Source organism: Cupressus sempervirens, chromosome 3 (assembly GCF_028749045.1).
Source record: "Cupressus sempervirens isolate cs-2001-9-10 chromosome 3, ASM2874904v1, whole genome shotgun sequence".
NCBI lineage: Eukaryota > Viridiplantae > Streptophyta > Pinopsida > Cupressales > Cupressaceae > Cupressus > Cupressus sempervirens.
The window spans coordinates 70,875,199-70,892,709 of record NC_143120.1 but is presented as its reverse complement, the minus strand read 5'-3'; positions in this window follow the sequence as shown (position 1 = coordinate 70,892,709).

Sequence of the window (17,511 nt, the reverse complement as noted above, 5' to 3'; positions counted from 1 at the left end):
AGAGAAATGGGGGAGTGGTCAGAACCAACTCTAGGAAGCAGAGATAATCTATAGCTAAAAAAGTACAACCAATCTGGGGAGATTAAAGCTCTGTCCAATCTGACCTGAATGCAGTCTTGACCAACTCTCTTGTTAGACTAGGTAAAGGTACCTCCCAAGAGCTCCAAATCCATTAGGGCCAGGTCATTGATGAAATTGGAAAGATCTTGCTTACTTTCGCAATCCGGGGGCAATCCTCCCATCTTCTCCTTGTCCTCCAGTGGAGAATTGGAGTCTCCCAGGATTATGCCTTTCTTAATGTCACTGGTATGCACCAACTTTCCAACTTTGACCCAGTAATTTTTTCTATCTCTCTTGTTGTTGGGAGCATAAATGTTCACTAAAAACTAGTAATCATTAGTTTTCAAATGTTGAACTCTATAGAAGAGGATGTTATCCTCATCATACTTGGGCACAATATTGAAATGTCTATCATTGAATAATAGCAGCAGCCCTCTAGATGCCCCTTCTGAGTTTGAGGCAATTCCATTCATGTTGCTATTGAATCTAATATTTTCTAGATTTTCTTTCTTCATTTTTGTTTCCTAAATAAGAAATATATCAGGCCTTTGATCCCTTATCATATTTCTTACAACTTCTTTCATGTGGATTCCATTGAGTCCACGAATATTCCATGAGAGGATCTTCATGCTTTAATTTATGAGCAAGCTTCCTGATTGGTGCACTGCGTTTCGTCCATGATGTTTCTTCTTGCTTCCTCCTTCCTGATTTCATTTTTGTTTTTCCTTCCCACTAGGTTGGTTTTATGTCCAAGATCTGCCTTGGCCTTGCTTCTAGTTGAAGCAGGAGAGGCAGGAGAGGGGTCCCAACTATTCTTCTTCTTTCTCCTTCTGACTTTTGTCCAGGGTGGCTCTTCTTCTTCTTTACATAAATCAAACAAAGCATCTAGCCTGACCAGTTGTTCTGATGTTGAAGTAGATAGCCGTTCTAAGATTCTATTCACTATCATAGGGGGTTCCCTACTAACTGAGTTTGTGGAGTTTTGAGACATTGGTTGCCCTTCCTTTTCTTCCTCCATAGAGTCCGGGATAGAGGAAAGGTTCAGATCAACCTCCTTAGAACTGTCAGGGATTTGAGACTCCATAATACTTGCCTCTTTGAGATTATCCTTGGTTTCCTTCACATGGGAAGGGTTGGTTTTTTCCTCAGTTGTCTCATTCCCTTCTCCTTCCAGTGCTTCCACTACAACTTGGAGGTCTCGGGGTTCAACTTGGTGATCAGGAATAGAATCATTAGCTTTTCCTTCAACCTCTCCATTTTTCTTGACTTTCATTTCTTTCTTCTTCCAAATCTTTTTGGGAACATGAGCAGCTTTCTTCCCACCTTGAGGGTAGGCCTTTCCCCCCATTCCCTTTCCTTTGAATAGTGGTCAGAATCTAGCCTTGTGGTCTGCCTTCTTATAATGGAAGCATGCAAAAGGAACACTTTCCTAGTCAATCTTTTGGATTATGCTTCCCAATCAAGATTGAAATTCTATAACTTGAGGCATATCCTATCCTTCGGTCACTCCTACACATATCCTTGCATAGGTGAGTCTCTTCTTAGCTGCCGTTATAGGATCAATGGAAAGAAGCTCTCCAAAAGACTTGGCAATGCCATCAAAGATGTCCTCATGCCAGTATTCCATGGGCAATTTTGGGAGTCTAATCCAAACTAGAGCCTAGGATAGGAAATCATTATTCAAGTCCAGATTGGAATACCATTTCTGCAAGATTAAAGTAGATCTCCCTAGAGACCAGTTCCCTAGGCACAAGATTCTGGAAAAGTCTTCTAAGAAAGAAAACTCAAAAGTCATGAAACCTTTAGCCATTGCTGTCACCTCTACATGCCCCTTTAAATCCCATTTTTTTCTGGAAAAAAACCCTCACAACATCTATGTTGGGCCTTGGCCCTATAAATTTTCCCACCAGAGTATTCGCCATACTCAGGATATTGTGGTCTATAATTTCTCGAGGAACTTCCAGAGCAAAGGTACCCTTCTCCTTGTCTGATTTATCAATGACTTTTGGGAATGTCAACTTACCTGATGGTTTGACTCCGAAAAGGTTCGACCAACACCCCCAGGCCCCAGGTGGCCCACCATCCAAGTGAAGGGGAGGAATCTTCTCACCTGGGTGAGGCAGAAACTCTCATGGGTTCCCATCCTTTGAGGCATTCGCATCATTCACCTCCGATTCCTTCCCTGCAGCTATGGATTGCCCCCCAATGCTCGAGTTCTCCTAATTCTCACCTAACTGCTAATACAAAATCCCATTCTCGCCTTGTCACTAATTCAAAGACCCATACCCACTCGCTCCACATGCTCCACTCTGCATTCTTGATCGAAAATATTTCAATGTTGTTAATGCAATGTTAGGTTTGCCATGTACAACATATTGTAGTTTTTCAATTATTGATCTATATAATGTTTGATTCACCTCATCTAAATCATCATTCTTTGAAACTTTATGGCTGGTAACTATAGATGTTCTAATTGGTCTCAAGTCCTCATTCCAAAAGTCATCAATATCTCCTTGATATAATTTGATTATGTAATTTATATATCTTTCTTCATTTGATAAATTTGCAAACCAACAAAGAACTTGATCTATCCAAACATCAATATATCAAATTCTTTCTTCATCTCATTAGCAAATGATTTACACAACATATTATGTCCTCCAAATATGATATCATCAATGAAAATTTCAGCCTTGTTCTCAGATTCACTTCTCAAGTACATATTGTTATTTTCATTAGTCCTCGAAAAAATATTTTTTACCAAATAAGTGTGTAACCTTTCATACCATGCTCTAGGGACTTTCTTGGAACCATATAATACTTTATTTAGTATTCATATCATATTCCTCTTGCTAGGATGAAAAAATCCTTCATGTTTCTCAATGTTGACATCTTCTACTAAGATTCGATTAAAAAATGCAGATTTAACATCCATTTGGTGTAAAAGAAACATATACAAGAAAAGTTCTCATTGTTTGCAACCTTTCAACTAGGGAAAATATTTCTCCATTATCAATTCATTACTCTTGTGCATATCCCTTACACAATAGTCTTGCCTTTTTCCTTGCAACTTCACCTTTCTTATTCATGTTGTTTCTAAATACCCACTTAGTTCCAACCACATTATTGTCCTTTGGTCTGGGTACCAATGTCTAGGTCTTGCTCTTATCTATTTGATCAATTTCCTCATTCATTTCCTTAATCCAATATTCATTCTCCAAAGCATCTTTAACTGATTTAGATTCAACCTCACATAGTAAATATGTGTCATTCTTCAAACTAATTCTTGTCATGACTCCTAAATCTTTGTATCCAATGATTTAGTATAGTGTATTATTCCTCCTTACATACTTTTCTAAAACAAGTTTGATCTTCTTTTCTCTTTTTATGATTCACTTAGTTTTTCTTGCTCACCTTCATCATGTATCTCTTGTTGAACTTGACAGTGTCTATCTGATGTTCAATTTCTTCTCTCTGATGTTCAACTTCTTCTATCCATGACTTGACTCCTACAACTTGATGTTCAACAACATACTGATGCAAGGAAGAGTTTTTCTACTAAACCTCAATAGTGCCTAGCTGCTAATGCTCAAAAACCTCTTTCTCTGGTTCAGGTAAAGTACTAATTTCTCCTTTCTTAACTTAAACTTGGTTCACAATATAGACTATAGTACTTAAAAATTCTCTCCAATACTTCTGTGAAATATTCTTCTCCATCATCAATGTCCCTATAGAGTCCATGATTGCATATTCCTTCTTTCAACTATTCCGTTATGTGGTGGAGTCCTTAGTGCACTCATTAGTCTCTCGATTATTTTATCATTTCAGAATATGTTGAAATCATCTGATATAAATTCACCTCCTCTATCTGATCTCAAACACTTGAGACTCTTGTCTTTTTTTTTTTCAAGTCTAGCTAAGTATCACTTAAACATTTGAAATGCATTAGATATTTCTTTAACATCATAGTCATCATTCTAGAGAAGTCATGATCAACAAATATTATGAAATATTTGTTGGAATTACAAATGGAAAACATATACTTTTGAGGAGGGGGGAGGGGGAGGGGGAATTAGAAGTATTAATCTTTAACCAATAAAACCTTTAACAATGCATGCATTAACATATTGAAATAAAATGTAAAGTAAATGCATCCACATAAACACTTGACACTAGATATGATTACCCAGAAACCCTCCAATGAGAAGGTAAAACTGGGGTGGGGATGACACCCACAATTCTTCACTGCTGCAACAATAAAGTGTCACCTATAAAGGTTACATAATTTGACCATTTTCATGATCTGCATTGTGAAAGGCCTAGCCCATTAAAGGCTTACAAAGGATTGTTAGATTCTAACTTGTTAAAGGATTTGGAACACCCTATTAGAAGTGTGCCTAGTTAAAGGACTTTAGAACATTCACTTGGAATGTCACCTTATTAAAATATTTCACAATGACTATTAAGTGAACCTTAATCCAAAGGATTTCACCCTACTAATAGAATTGCTAAAAAGTAACATTAGAATGTTTGATCTGATAACTTACAACTTCACCTTGCTGATTTTAGATCACAGTTTTGTCCATCTTGATTCTTTTTGATTTGATTTGCCAATGCTATATTTCCGATCCTCTGTTTTGCAAATTGATTCTTCAATTCTTTTTCTCTACTAAGTCACCTTAAATGCTTTTTGATCAATTCACCTCTTTCACTTCCTTCAATACTTTTCTTGTGTGCATCCCTTCATATATCTGTATATTTTGAATTATGGGGTTTTGTCTTCCTTATAAAAACTTTGGTGGCTTTAGGGTTAGGTATGAATTTATGACTGAGATTCATCCTTTTTGTTTCTTAATCCCTTCTAATTTTCTCATTGGTTACATGTTGATTACATAGGGAATCCAAATAGATTCTATATTATCTTCAAAGCTTCAGGATCTATTCAAAAGTTGGCATAAAAATGATTTACATAGTTGTTTGTGCTATCACAAACAACTAGGTCCATTTTTTGTTACTCAACACTTAATAATATTGATGCTTGACACTTACTATAATTCTATTTGGCTTGGCATCTGAACCTGCTCAGCATCAACTATTCACTCAACACTTGAGTGACTCGGCACATGAGTGACTTTGCACTCATTGCAACTCAACATCTATACATATTGTACTCAGCATGTGTTACTAGCTCGCCATGAACTTAGTAAATATCTTAAGTGTGTTGACACTCATTTTCAAGACCAATTTGAGATCAACAATCTCCCCCTTTGACATGAGTTTAAAAAACACTTAACTATATATACAAATCTAATTTCCTCGAGTATAATATATACATAGTTTGACATATATATAAAATTTTATAATTTTCAAATTTTTGTAATAGAATCATATACCTCAAAATTTTTCTCAAACTTATGTAACTCCCCCTTAGTTAATGTGCCCAATGTGCTCAAAATCTCTTCTATTCTTTGAGTAGATTTGTTTCATTATGATATTCTTTGTTTTCAAAAAATACTAACACTCTGTTTCTACTCTCTATTCTTTTGTTGATTTCTCCCTTTGTTTTTTCTCACCTTTTTGGGTTATCTCCCTCTTTATTATCTCCCCCTTTCATATTTGTCTCCCCTTTGCATATTTGTATTTGTCTCCCCCTTTTTGAAACTTATGTCAAAGGGTCTATACACTGATTGTGTATTTTTCCAAAAAGTTCTTGTGGACTTCCATTATAATCTTTAGAGTAACATCCTAGTTGTCTAATGCAACATCTAAGGACTTTATCTACATGGCTATCTCTGCTACAAGGTGAACTAGTCCATCCAAAGTTGAAAGATTGAGATCTTTCTTTAATACTATTTCTACATAGTCTAATTCCTTTTGGAGTATTTCCATATGAGGGGTAAGAGAGGCTTGTATATTAATCAACTTGGCTCTTATGTTAGCCTCTTTTTCCATTAACACAACTAGTTGATTTTGTGTTTGAAGCACTAAATGAAAATACGTCTTACTCTAAACTAGGTTTTGGGGTGATTGCATACTTGATATCTTCAAGTTTCTTTCCAGACTCAGAATCCTATGGCTTGTTTCTTGTGTGAAGAGTGTGGGATCACACAATTTGGTGTACAATGAGAATATGTTCTCAAGTACCTTCTTCACTTTCTCAATTTTGTTAGACAATTCAACTTGTGATAGTGCTATTTCACCAGATATTTTCTCATTGACTTTCTCTTGAAATTTTTTTTTAGACCATTCCATAAGTTTAAGATTAGTATCTTGGTCTTCATTAGTCACATGTTCTACAATTTCTGATAGTTGTTCTAATATAGGCTTAGATTCATTAGGTGGTTGCACGCTAAAGACATCCAAAAAGATGTCCTTGATCTCCCAAAGTGCTTGCCTCTGTTTGTACTCCTTCCTAAGTATTTCTTGATTCTTCTTTCTCTCTAATGCTTCTTGCATTTCATTTATCTATTCTAATGTTATGGTTTCATAGACATATTTGGGTATCACTATTTCTTCATCTAAAATTGCATCACCATAGTGAAATACCTTGGAAACCTTTGTTGAGTTGGAGCCTGGTGCTAAAATCTACAATGGTATTGCATTAGCGCTTGGCCTTTGAAGGAATTTAGTAGGAATGTTGGATGTTGGTAAGTTTATCAATGTCTGTATGGATTCTTGCTTCTTCTCCTTTGGTGTGTCTTTTTATTCATTAGATCTACCTTGATCAGTGATAATTAATTATGGTGCACCTTGTGTTTGTGCATTAGATACAAAAAAATCTCTCTGTCCTTCTTGTTCTTTTGTAGGCTCCTTTACTTCTATAGTTTGAGTTGTATCCACTATACCAACTTTTGTAGTAGTATAAGCCTTTGTAGATTTATCCTCTAGTTGTACTATTGGTTGAACACTAGTAGTTGTAGGGATGGAAGAAGGTGGTTCTTCTGTGTTCACATTTTCCCTAGTTATATCATCTTTTTCTTTTTGTAGTTCATCACATTGACCAATACAAGGTTTTCACATAATCTTTCTTGTAATGTGGATTGGTCAAGTATCTTTTTTAGATTCTCTACAGTTAATGGATTAATGTTTTAAAGTGAGCTATCAAGAACATATTTCACTATTATGGTCTCTGTAGGCGTGTTTGTGTCGTGTGGAGGGCTCATGGCTGGAAATTTTGAGTCTACCACACTTTTTTTTGTTTGCTGCTCATCAGTTGTTGCCATCTCATCTTTCTTTTGTTTGGTATCCACCATAGTGGTGTCCTCTCTTTCTTTTTTGGTCTTTTCTTCCTTGTCCTCTCCTTCTTCCTCATTGTTTCTTGCCTCAAAGGGATTTTTTTCTCCTACTTTGATTATGGTTAGGCCATATATCAATTTCCACATTTGTGTAGATTTCTTCACAATATCCTCAATTCTATTCTGTAAAATGTTGAATGCCCTGTACTTTGGTGCAAATCTACTACCATATTTCTTATGGGCCTTAGTTATTTGTCCCTTTGAAAACTCTAGCATCACTTGTGCTATTATTGATTCTCTTATTTCTTTTTCCATGTTCAGGCAATAATGCCACTTATTCTCAATAATGGTGTACAACTCCTTTAGCATTGTATTATAAAATTCAAGAGGAGTGTTCTTGAATTTTACCATCATGGAATATACTGACTCTTCTAACATGTTTTGGTCTTCTCTACCAATTTTGCTAAATTCAATGTTTTTCAATCTTGTTAAATGTACATTATCTCTAACATTATCACAAATATTTTCAATATTAGATTCAGAAGCATAACTTACTACTCTATATTAACTTGTGTCATCAGACTCTGTCTTCTCATCATAAGTCTTTGGTTGTTTTACATACTTTCTTCTTGGTTTCTTTTTCACTAGACCAGTTTATTTAGTAGCCTTGATTTTCTCTTTTTCTATCTCCTTTTCTTTTTGAATAGTTTCTCTTGTAGTGGCTCTTGTTGCACTTGGTTTTGCAATCTTCTTTGCCTTTAGTTGTACAATAGGCCGTAGCTTCACTTTTCTTTTCTTTGGTTGTGGCTTTGTTGGTGTTTCCTTGGCTTCTTCTCCCTTAGAACCTTCCTCTTCCTAATCTTCACTCATGCCTTGGGTTAAAGCAAGAGGCCCTTGACCTTGCACCTCTTCTTCCTCTTCATCATCTTCAACATTATCACCTACACCTTCTCCAAACTTAGCCTTTAGTTTCTTCAACATTTTATCCTTCTTTTTCAAAGTTGAAGCTATCTTTAATTCCATTTCAAATTTTGACTTTACAACATCATAATTACTAAATTTTTTGGTAGTCTTATTAATTTCTTCAGCAAGTAGTGTAGTGATAGCAACTAAGGCTTCATCAATATTAATTTCATATCCTAAAGGCCTCAACCATCTAACTCTTGGTATCACAGCCTAGATGTAAGTATTATCAATGTTCACAAGGAAAAAAATATCATTGTAATTTTTCTCCACTAGGGAAATAGGAATTCTCAATCTGTATTTCATGGACTTCTTGAAGTCTTTAAAGTAACTTGTCATTATTGACTCAAAATTTTCTCCCATTTGTTCAATATACTCATTGATTTGCACAACAACTGACCTATTAGTCTTTCATTCTAATTTTCCAAAAGATGGGAACTCATTTTACACATACAAAAATACACACACCAATAATGAACCAAACTTACATTGAGTACTTTTTTACTTCTTGATTGCTCCTAGGTTCTCCATTATTTGATGTATCTGGATTTTGCAAGATCATAGGTATGATCTTTCTTGACAATCTTATAGCCTACATCAACTGCTATACATGGAAAACTATTTAGTCTACTTGACTAATAGAATTTATGTGATATGACCCTAATGGAAAAGTCAAGAAGTAAATCTATGATAGTATCAATAGTCATTCTATGTGTGTTCCACTGAGCCCCTGTGTTTCTCTTGATTACCTCCTTAGAATCACTTCTCAATGTCTTGGGCCAATCTAGGGTTGCATATCTAGTAACCCTATGTACAATTCTCTTTGAAATTTTGATGGGTCCAGCTTCTGACCATAGACAACCATCATGTATTCTACTCAGAACAATTTTGATCCATTAAGTTTTGAAAATTGTTGGAAAATCTAGGGCATGAGTTAAGCCCTTCCTCTCTAAAATTTTAAATTCCTCCTTCAACACTCTATTTTCACATAATTTTTCATATGATTATCTAATTTTCATGTCTCCAATGCCTCCTACCTTCTAATTGTAACACTTCATCACATCTTGGACCATTACAACCTTAGGAAAAATCATAGATAACACTCCTTTTGGGTCATTTTTATAAGTAACTTCTAGTATAGCCTTGAAATCTAGTTGTTTAACCTCATTGCTGACTAATTGAACATCAAATGCCTCTTTTTCTTTCATAATTTTTGAACTTGATGCCATTTTGACAATCTAGGGTTTTAACAAATATAAAACTGCATAGCTCGGTAGATGAAGAGTACCTTTGAAATTGATGGATTGATGCTTGATCTTCACTATGATCCATCTAAATACCTTCTTTTAGCTTAGTTTGATGAGGTGTGATCACTTGACCTATCAGGTGAAGTAATCCCTTCATTTGATGTGCTACATCCATCTTTCTTCTTCCATGTTTTGTTCATCTCTCCTCTGGTGTGTTCAACATCTATCTTTCCTTTTCCTTTGTTGAACTTAGAATTAGGTGCCTTTGACCTTATTGGGCAATGCTTGCTAATATGACTAGTTTTCAAATAACTAAAGCATGTAGTTTGAGCCAACTATCTATTGTAGTTACCACTAAAGTGTGTTCTTATGCAATTCTCAAGGATGTGTCTATACTCTTGACAATAATGACAACTATGTCTTGTATTTTAATCCCAGTAATATGAATTTTTAGAGCTTCTTACCTTTTTTGGCTTTCGTGATGACCATCTAGACTTGGATCTGCACTCAAAAGCTCTATGACCATACTTCTGACAATTGTAGTAGTGTCCTTCAAATTTTGGTGTATGCATGGTTTTGTTTCTACATTCTTGTGCTTGATGACCTTGCTTATTAAATTTGTGACAATGAGTCATGTTATTTGTCTTAACATTCTGATTTGTTTTCTTTTTCCCACAAACATTGACTATATGTCCTTCTTACCATAGAAATGACAAGTAGGTTTAGAGTTCTTACCTTTATTGTTCCTTTTCCCAGTAGCTTTGGATGATTCTCCTTCTTTAGTGCTTATGTAGCCCAAACTTGATGTGTCTTTACTAGATCTAGGGGATTTTAGTAGTTGCTTAAAGTACTTGATGACTTTATTTGGCTTGTTGAAGCTTTCAATAAACTCCTTTTCTCCTTTCAAGTCATTCTACAACTGTTCATTCAGCAACTTTAATGTAGCTATCTCAATGTCCTTGACATTTAACTCATGATGAACATTCATCATTTGGCTTAAGGTGTCCAATTGCATGTTGGATATTCTAGCAAGCTCAGTTGACTTCTCTTCCAATCTATTAGTTAGGTTTCTCTTGTCTTCTTCAATCATGAAATTTTCTTCAATGACTTTCTTCTTTTGTTCAATTACCTCACATAGCATTATGGCTTGTGATTCTTGCTCAATCTTGAGGTTTCTAATTTCCTTCGCTTGTGATCTATTCTTTTCAATCATATATGCTATTGTTGCATCAAATTCATTTGAGTCTCCACTTGCAAATAACTTTGTGGTGTCAATCTCTTATATTGTGTATCATTTTTTGCAATGAAAATCTCTTATATTGTGTATCAAATATTTACAACAATTCTTGAACCTTCCATTTCAAATTTCTTTAGTATTTCCTTGATGTACTTGGATTGAGTAATGTAGATACCATTTTTCTTTTGCTAAATTTGCAATCCAAAAAAGAATTTTATCTTAGCAAACATAGAAATTTCAAATTCTTTACTCATTTCTTTTGAAAATGACTTGCACAAGTCAACATTTCCTATGAATAAAGTATCATCAACAAATATTTCAGCCAATAAAATCTTCTTGTCTAGTCCCTCTTTGATATACACGCTACTGTTATCATTTGTTCTTTGAGAACTAATCTGTACCAAATAGTTATGTAGTCTTTCATACCAAGCTTTGGGAGCTTACTTGAGACCATGTAATGCCTTGTGTAATTTACAAACCATGTCCCTTTTGCTAGGTTCTAAATAACCTTCTTTTTGTTCAATGTAGTCTTCCTCATCAAGAATGCAGATTTTACATCCATTTGATATTCTTGAAATCCTCTGTGATCTGCATATACTAGTAGAGTTCTAGCACATTCTAATCTTGAAACAAGAGAAAAATTTTCACCATAATCAATACCTTCTTCTTGAGAATAGCCTTTACAAACCAAACTTGCTTTATTTCTAGAAACTTTTCCATCTTTATTTAGCTTGTTTCTGAACACCCAGTTTGTGCCAATTACATTTTTATCCTTCGGTCTAGGAACAAGAGTCCAAGTTTTGTTCATTTCTATTTGTTCTATTTCTTCATTCATTGCTTTAATCCAACTTCAATTTTCTTCTTGTCATTGTTCCATTAGATTTGTCTCTAATGATCTGATTAGGTGCATGATGCCTTCTGACATATCTTGTTAACCCAAGTTCTTTGGATTTGGATTGAGGTTCACTGATTTTATCATGAAATTTAGTATCAAACTCAGGTCGCACTGTTTGTGACTCAGGTCCTTCAAACTCAATTTTCTCTAGCTCAGTAGCCTCTAACTCGAGTCCTTTGAACTGTGACTCAGGTTGCATTGTTTGCAACTTGCTAACTATTGGAGATTTTAGGGACTTGGGAGGTGAAGCCTCCTTTCTTTTGGATAAATTTTGTAGGGTATCCGGTTGATAGTAAATAAATCTTTTTTAATCTTTTGGCTATTTGTTGCTTTCTTCTTCACTTTATTCTACAAACTCATTAGTTCTCACATGTGTACTTTCTATGTTTTTATGAGTAGACAAATTCAAACATTTGTATGCTTTACTTCTATAGGAGTATCCTAGAAATATGCCTTCATCACCTTTGACATCACATTTGCCTTTTTTCTAGATTCTTTCAAGATAACATTTGCTACCAAATAATTTCAAGTAACTTACATTAGGTTTATAGCCATATCATATTTCATGAAGAGTTTGATTTGAATCTTTCTTTAGTTGTACTTTGTTCAAGGTATGAACTACAGTGCTGATTACTTCCTTCCAGTATTTGATTGCAACTTTCTTTTCTATCATCAATGTTCTTACACAATCCATGATGAATCTATTCTTTCTTTCAGCTATACCATTTTTCTAAGGTGTACTAGGGGTTGATACTTGTCTTTGAATTTCTTTTTTAATGCAAAATTCATTGAATTCATTGGAGATGAGTTCACCACCTTTATCTAATCTCAAATATTTCAATTTCTTTTTCTACTCTTGCCAACTACCACTTGAATTTTTGAAAAGCTTCCAGTTTTTATTTTAGATACATTACAGTCATCATTCTAGAATAGTCATCAACAAAGAGAATGAAAATTTTTTCTCCACTATAACTCTTTATTCGAATAGGTCCACATAAGTTTGTATGTACAAGTTCTAAGATTTCTTCATAATGATAGCTTTTGCTTTTGAAACTAGTCTTTCTCATCTTACCAATTTGACAATTTTTGCATAGACCTATATCAGGTTTCTTCAAACTAGGAATACCTCTTACTCTTTTATGTTTTCTTATCTTAATCAAATTATCAAATTTTACATGAAATAATATTTTGTGTCATAACCAACTTTCTTCTACTTAAGCAATAAAACATAAGCTTTCACTGAGATCAAGATAAAATAGATTACCTATTGTTTGCTTGTTAGGTCCAACCAGATTTCCTTTTCCATCTAGTAGTTTGGCCTTTCCATCCATGAATTCTATGTTAAATCCAATGTTATTCAACTATGCCACACCTGATAGATTATGCTTTAATCCTTCAACACAATAAGCATTATCACATACAATTTGTTTAGTCAAAGAAATACAACCTTTTCCTTTTATGTTACAAGGTTCATTGTTTTTGAATCTCACACTACCACCATTATAATATTCCATGTGCTCAATTTTCTGTTATCTCTAGTCATATATTGTGAACAACCATTGTCAATAATCCATGTATCATTTTTGCTAACATGATAGATAAGTGCCATTTTATCTCCTTCATCATCAAACTCATCTTTTACAAAAATATATACCATTTCATCTACACTGTTATCAAAATTTTTAGCCATAAAAAAAGATCTCTTACCTTTGTCCTTGTAGTTCTTATAGTTCTTGAAATCTTTCTTGCCTTTGTGCTTATTGCTTTTCTTTTCATCCTTATTTTCTTTGTTTGGAGACCTTGCAACAATGTGACCAACTTCTTCACAAGAAAAATAGATTTGAGGAACCTTTCCTTTGTACTTTCCTCTGCATTGGAATATTTCTTGCAAGTAGGGCTTCAACAACTTCAAGATCATTGTCTGAACTTTCTTCTATTTCTTCTTCTTTACTTCCTTATTGACTGACCTTTGATTTCTTACTCTTTTTCTTGAGTGAGAGTTTAGCTTCAAATGTAGACTCAATACCTTTGGAACTAGGAAACATAGTTATCATACTTATCCAACTCAAAAGCTATTAATCCTCCAACTAGAGCATTTAAAGTTATTTTGTTATTTGAATCACATCTCATTTCTTGAATAGTTGATACCCCAATTGTATAACTAGTTTGTCATCAATGTCTCCTCTAGTTGCTTTGATTGCGCTCACACTTACTTTGATTCTTTTGACATATTTTGCAATGTTTTCATCTTCTCTCATTTTCATCAGATCAAAATGACCTCTAAAACTTTTTGCTCTAGCTCCTCTTACATTTCCATCTCCTCCATAAATGTCTTTCAATTTGGCCCACATTTCATGAGCTATTTTACAATCTTTTACTTCATCAAATTTAGCATAAATAAGAGCAAATACAATATCAATCATCATGGTGTTATGATTCTTCTTTTCAGAAATATCTTCAACTAATAATGTTCTAGCGGGAGTCTTGTATTCAACATCAAGATATTTACAACTTGAATCATTGATAGTAGCCAAATGTAACCTCATAAGTTCTTGCCATGCTACAAAATTGTCTATGTTCAACTTGGAAATCTCTCTTCTGTAGGACATCCTGATCTTTAGCTTAGATCCTTGAAACCTTCCCTGCAAGCACCAAAAAGCTTTGAAACCAATTGCTGGAACTATAAGAGAAGTAACTGAGAGGGGTGTTGGAAATATTTAGGATGAAATGTGTTACTGAGAGGGGAGGGGTGAATCAGTAACATATAAAATTTTAAGCATTTTAACCATTCATCATTCATTCATCTGATCTACTGTATAAATAAAAATCAATCATTCATAACACATGAACACAATGATTTGGTGACCTAGAAACCTTCCAATTAGAAAGTAAAATTGGGGTGGGGATGATGCCCACAAAACTTCATTACTGCAGTTGAAGTTGGCCGGTTAAGACTTATAATGATCACTTCTGGTGTTCTACCTTGTTAGGAGCAAGTAGGACTGCTAGATCCACCTTGTTAGAGGATTTACAAACATACAATGAAGTATGCACTCTGTTAGAAGATTTAAAAAAGACTATTAAGTCTACCTTGTTAAAGGATTTAAAAACTGATTCACCTATTAGGATGAAATAGTGGATCTACTTACAACTTGTTTGCTGATAAGATCCTTTTGCATTGATCACCTGATGTGATAGATATAACTTTTATATTCCTTATGCTGACCTTGTTGTATTCCTTTTGCTCTGCTGCTGATAGCAATACCTTCTTCACATGCGAACAATACTTTCTTATTTCATGCCAATATGTTCATATTCCTATTCATATCTCAACAATGATATCATACATTACATATATACCATTCCAATATTTTACACTTACAAGGTCGGCCAAAACACAAGTGAACAAAACATTACTGAGTCAGCCCATTAGTAAACTCAGGTTCACTTAACCAACTCGGTGACCTTCTGATACTCGGCATCCACTACATTACTTGGCATCATCATGCACTCGATAGAAGTAGAGACTCGGTTCATACTAGTCACAAAATATTGCTTGGAACTCGGTAGCCATTGGTGACTCAGTAGATGTAGTGTTACTCGTAGAAACTATCTTCTTTGTTTACCTTGCTTAGCTCGGTAAACACTGAATCCTTTGTTTACCTTTTTCACTTGGTAAACTCTACTGATCTTCGATTACCTTTTTCACTTGGTAAACACTACTAATATTTGATTACCTTTCTCACTCGGTAAACACTGCTGAACTTCCTTTACCTTTTTCACTTGGTATCTTTTGGAATGCTCGGTGAGAACTATTTTCCTGTTGAACTTCTCATTCAATTGGTATCTTCTAGAATGTTCGGTGAGAACTGTTTACTTGCTAAACTTATAAGGTAACCACTGAATGCTCGGTATATACTTGAGACTAAGTGATGAGCAAGATAAGCATTCGGGATAGAATAAGTGTTTTCACTAATGATAGATATCTCATAATTCCAACAAGGGGAGGGGTGAATTAGTTACTAAAAAATAAATCCCATATCCCTTAGATGTCAATACAAAAATAAACTCTAAAATCTAAACACTGTTGATACTCAACAAACACACATAAAATATTGTAACTCGATAGACAATATAATTGCTCGATAATTTCTTAACATGCAACTCTTAAGATGTTAACAATGATTATCATTACTTTGACTTAGTTGCAAACACAGAAAAGGAATAGCAAGAACAATTTTGACACCAAGATTTAACGTGGAAATCCAATTTGGAAAAAACCACCAATTGCAACTAGATACTATTTTTCACTCTTCTGAAGTGAGCCCTGTTAGGAGCCAACCCTGTTAAAGGTTACAAAACACACTATTAGGTGTGACCCTATTAGAGGATTTAATCACCCTGTTAGGAGCGGCCTTGTTAGAGGTCTTTAAATAATTCAATAGAAATGCCATCTTGTTAGAGGAATTACAAATAGCTATTAAGCCAACTTTGTTAAGAGATTTAGATCATTGTTACAATGATTAGAAAGTAACAATGACATGACCTAATTTGGATGCAATTGAATTGTTGATTACAGATCTCAAATTTGGCTTATACTTGATCCTTCTTAATTGAATATATCTTTTCTACTTCATAAGGATATTCTACTTATCCTTTTGATTTGCTTCTTCTTAGCATCATCAAATCTTCCACACTCTCACATGTCTCATCTACTTACTTCTAATCCTTAACTTGACCTTATACTTATATCTTTCATATTGTCAAGTTAGGTCCAATACAACTTAGAGTAATTAATATTCACCTTCTCAGTCGGCTAGAACCAACAAATAAATCAATTCAACTCAATATGCCAAAATAAGAAAATCCTTCATTAGCTGACCCTGCTTAGTAGACACTAACTAAGAAACAATTTTCCTGTGTTAACCAACTAAACTTGATCAACACTACATACTTGCAAAGTTCCTTGGTAACTGAGTGAGCTCGGTTAACACTGGTTTAATTCAACTTTTTCTTTATTAATAGAGTGAGCTCAGTTAACACTCATCTTCTACAAAATTTCTTTTGACACCCGAGTGAACTCGATAGACACTACCTTCCGAACTAGGCAAACTCTGGAATGCTCAGTAGATACAAAAAATTGTCTTTATTGCTTGAGTGGGCTTGACACCCACTAACTTGGTAATGATATGACATTTTTTGTAACCAATTGTTGGAACTATAAGAGAAGTAACTGAGAGGGGTGTTGGAAATATTTAGGATGAAATGTGTTACTGAGAGGGGAGGGGTGAATCAGTAACATACATTACATATATACCATTCCAATATTTTACACTTACAAGGTCGGCCAAAAAACAAGTGAACAAAATATTACTGAGTCAGCCCACTAGTAAACTCAGGTTCACTTAACCGACTCAGTGACCTTCTGATACTCGACATCCACTACGTTACTTGGCATCGTTATGCACTCGGTAGAAGTAGAGACTCGGTTCATACTAGTCACAGAACATTGCTTGGAACTCGATAGCCATTGGTGACTCGGTAGATGTAGTGTTACTCGTAGAAACTATCTTCTTCATTTACCTTTCTTAGCTTGGTAAAAACTGAATCCTTTGTTTACCTTTTTCACTCGGTAAACTCTACTGATCTTCGATTACCTTTTTCACTCAGTAAACACTGCTGATCTTTGATTACCTTTTTCACTCGATAAACACTGCTGAACTTCCTTTACCTTTTTCACTCGGTATGTTCTGGAATGCTTGGTGAGAACTATTTGCCTATTGAACTTCTCATTTAGTCGGTATCTTTTGGAATGATCGGTGAGAACTGTTTACTTGCTAAACTTATAAGGTAACCACTGAATGCTCGGTATAT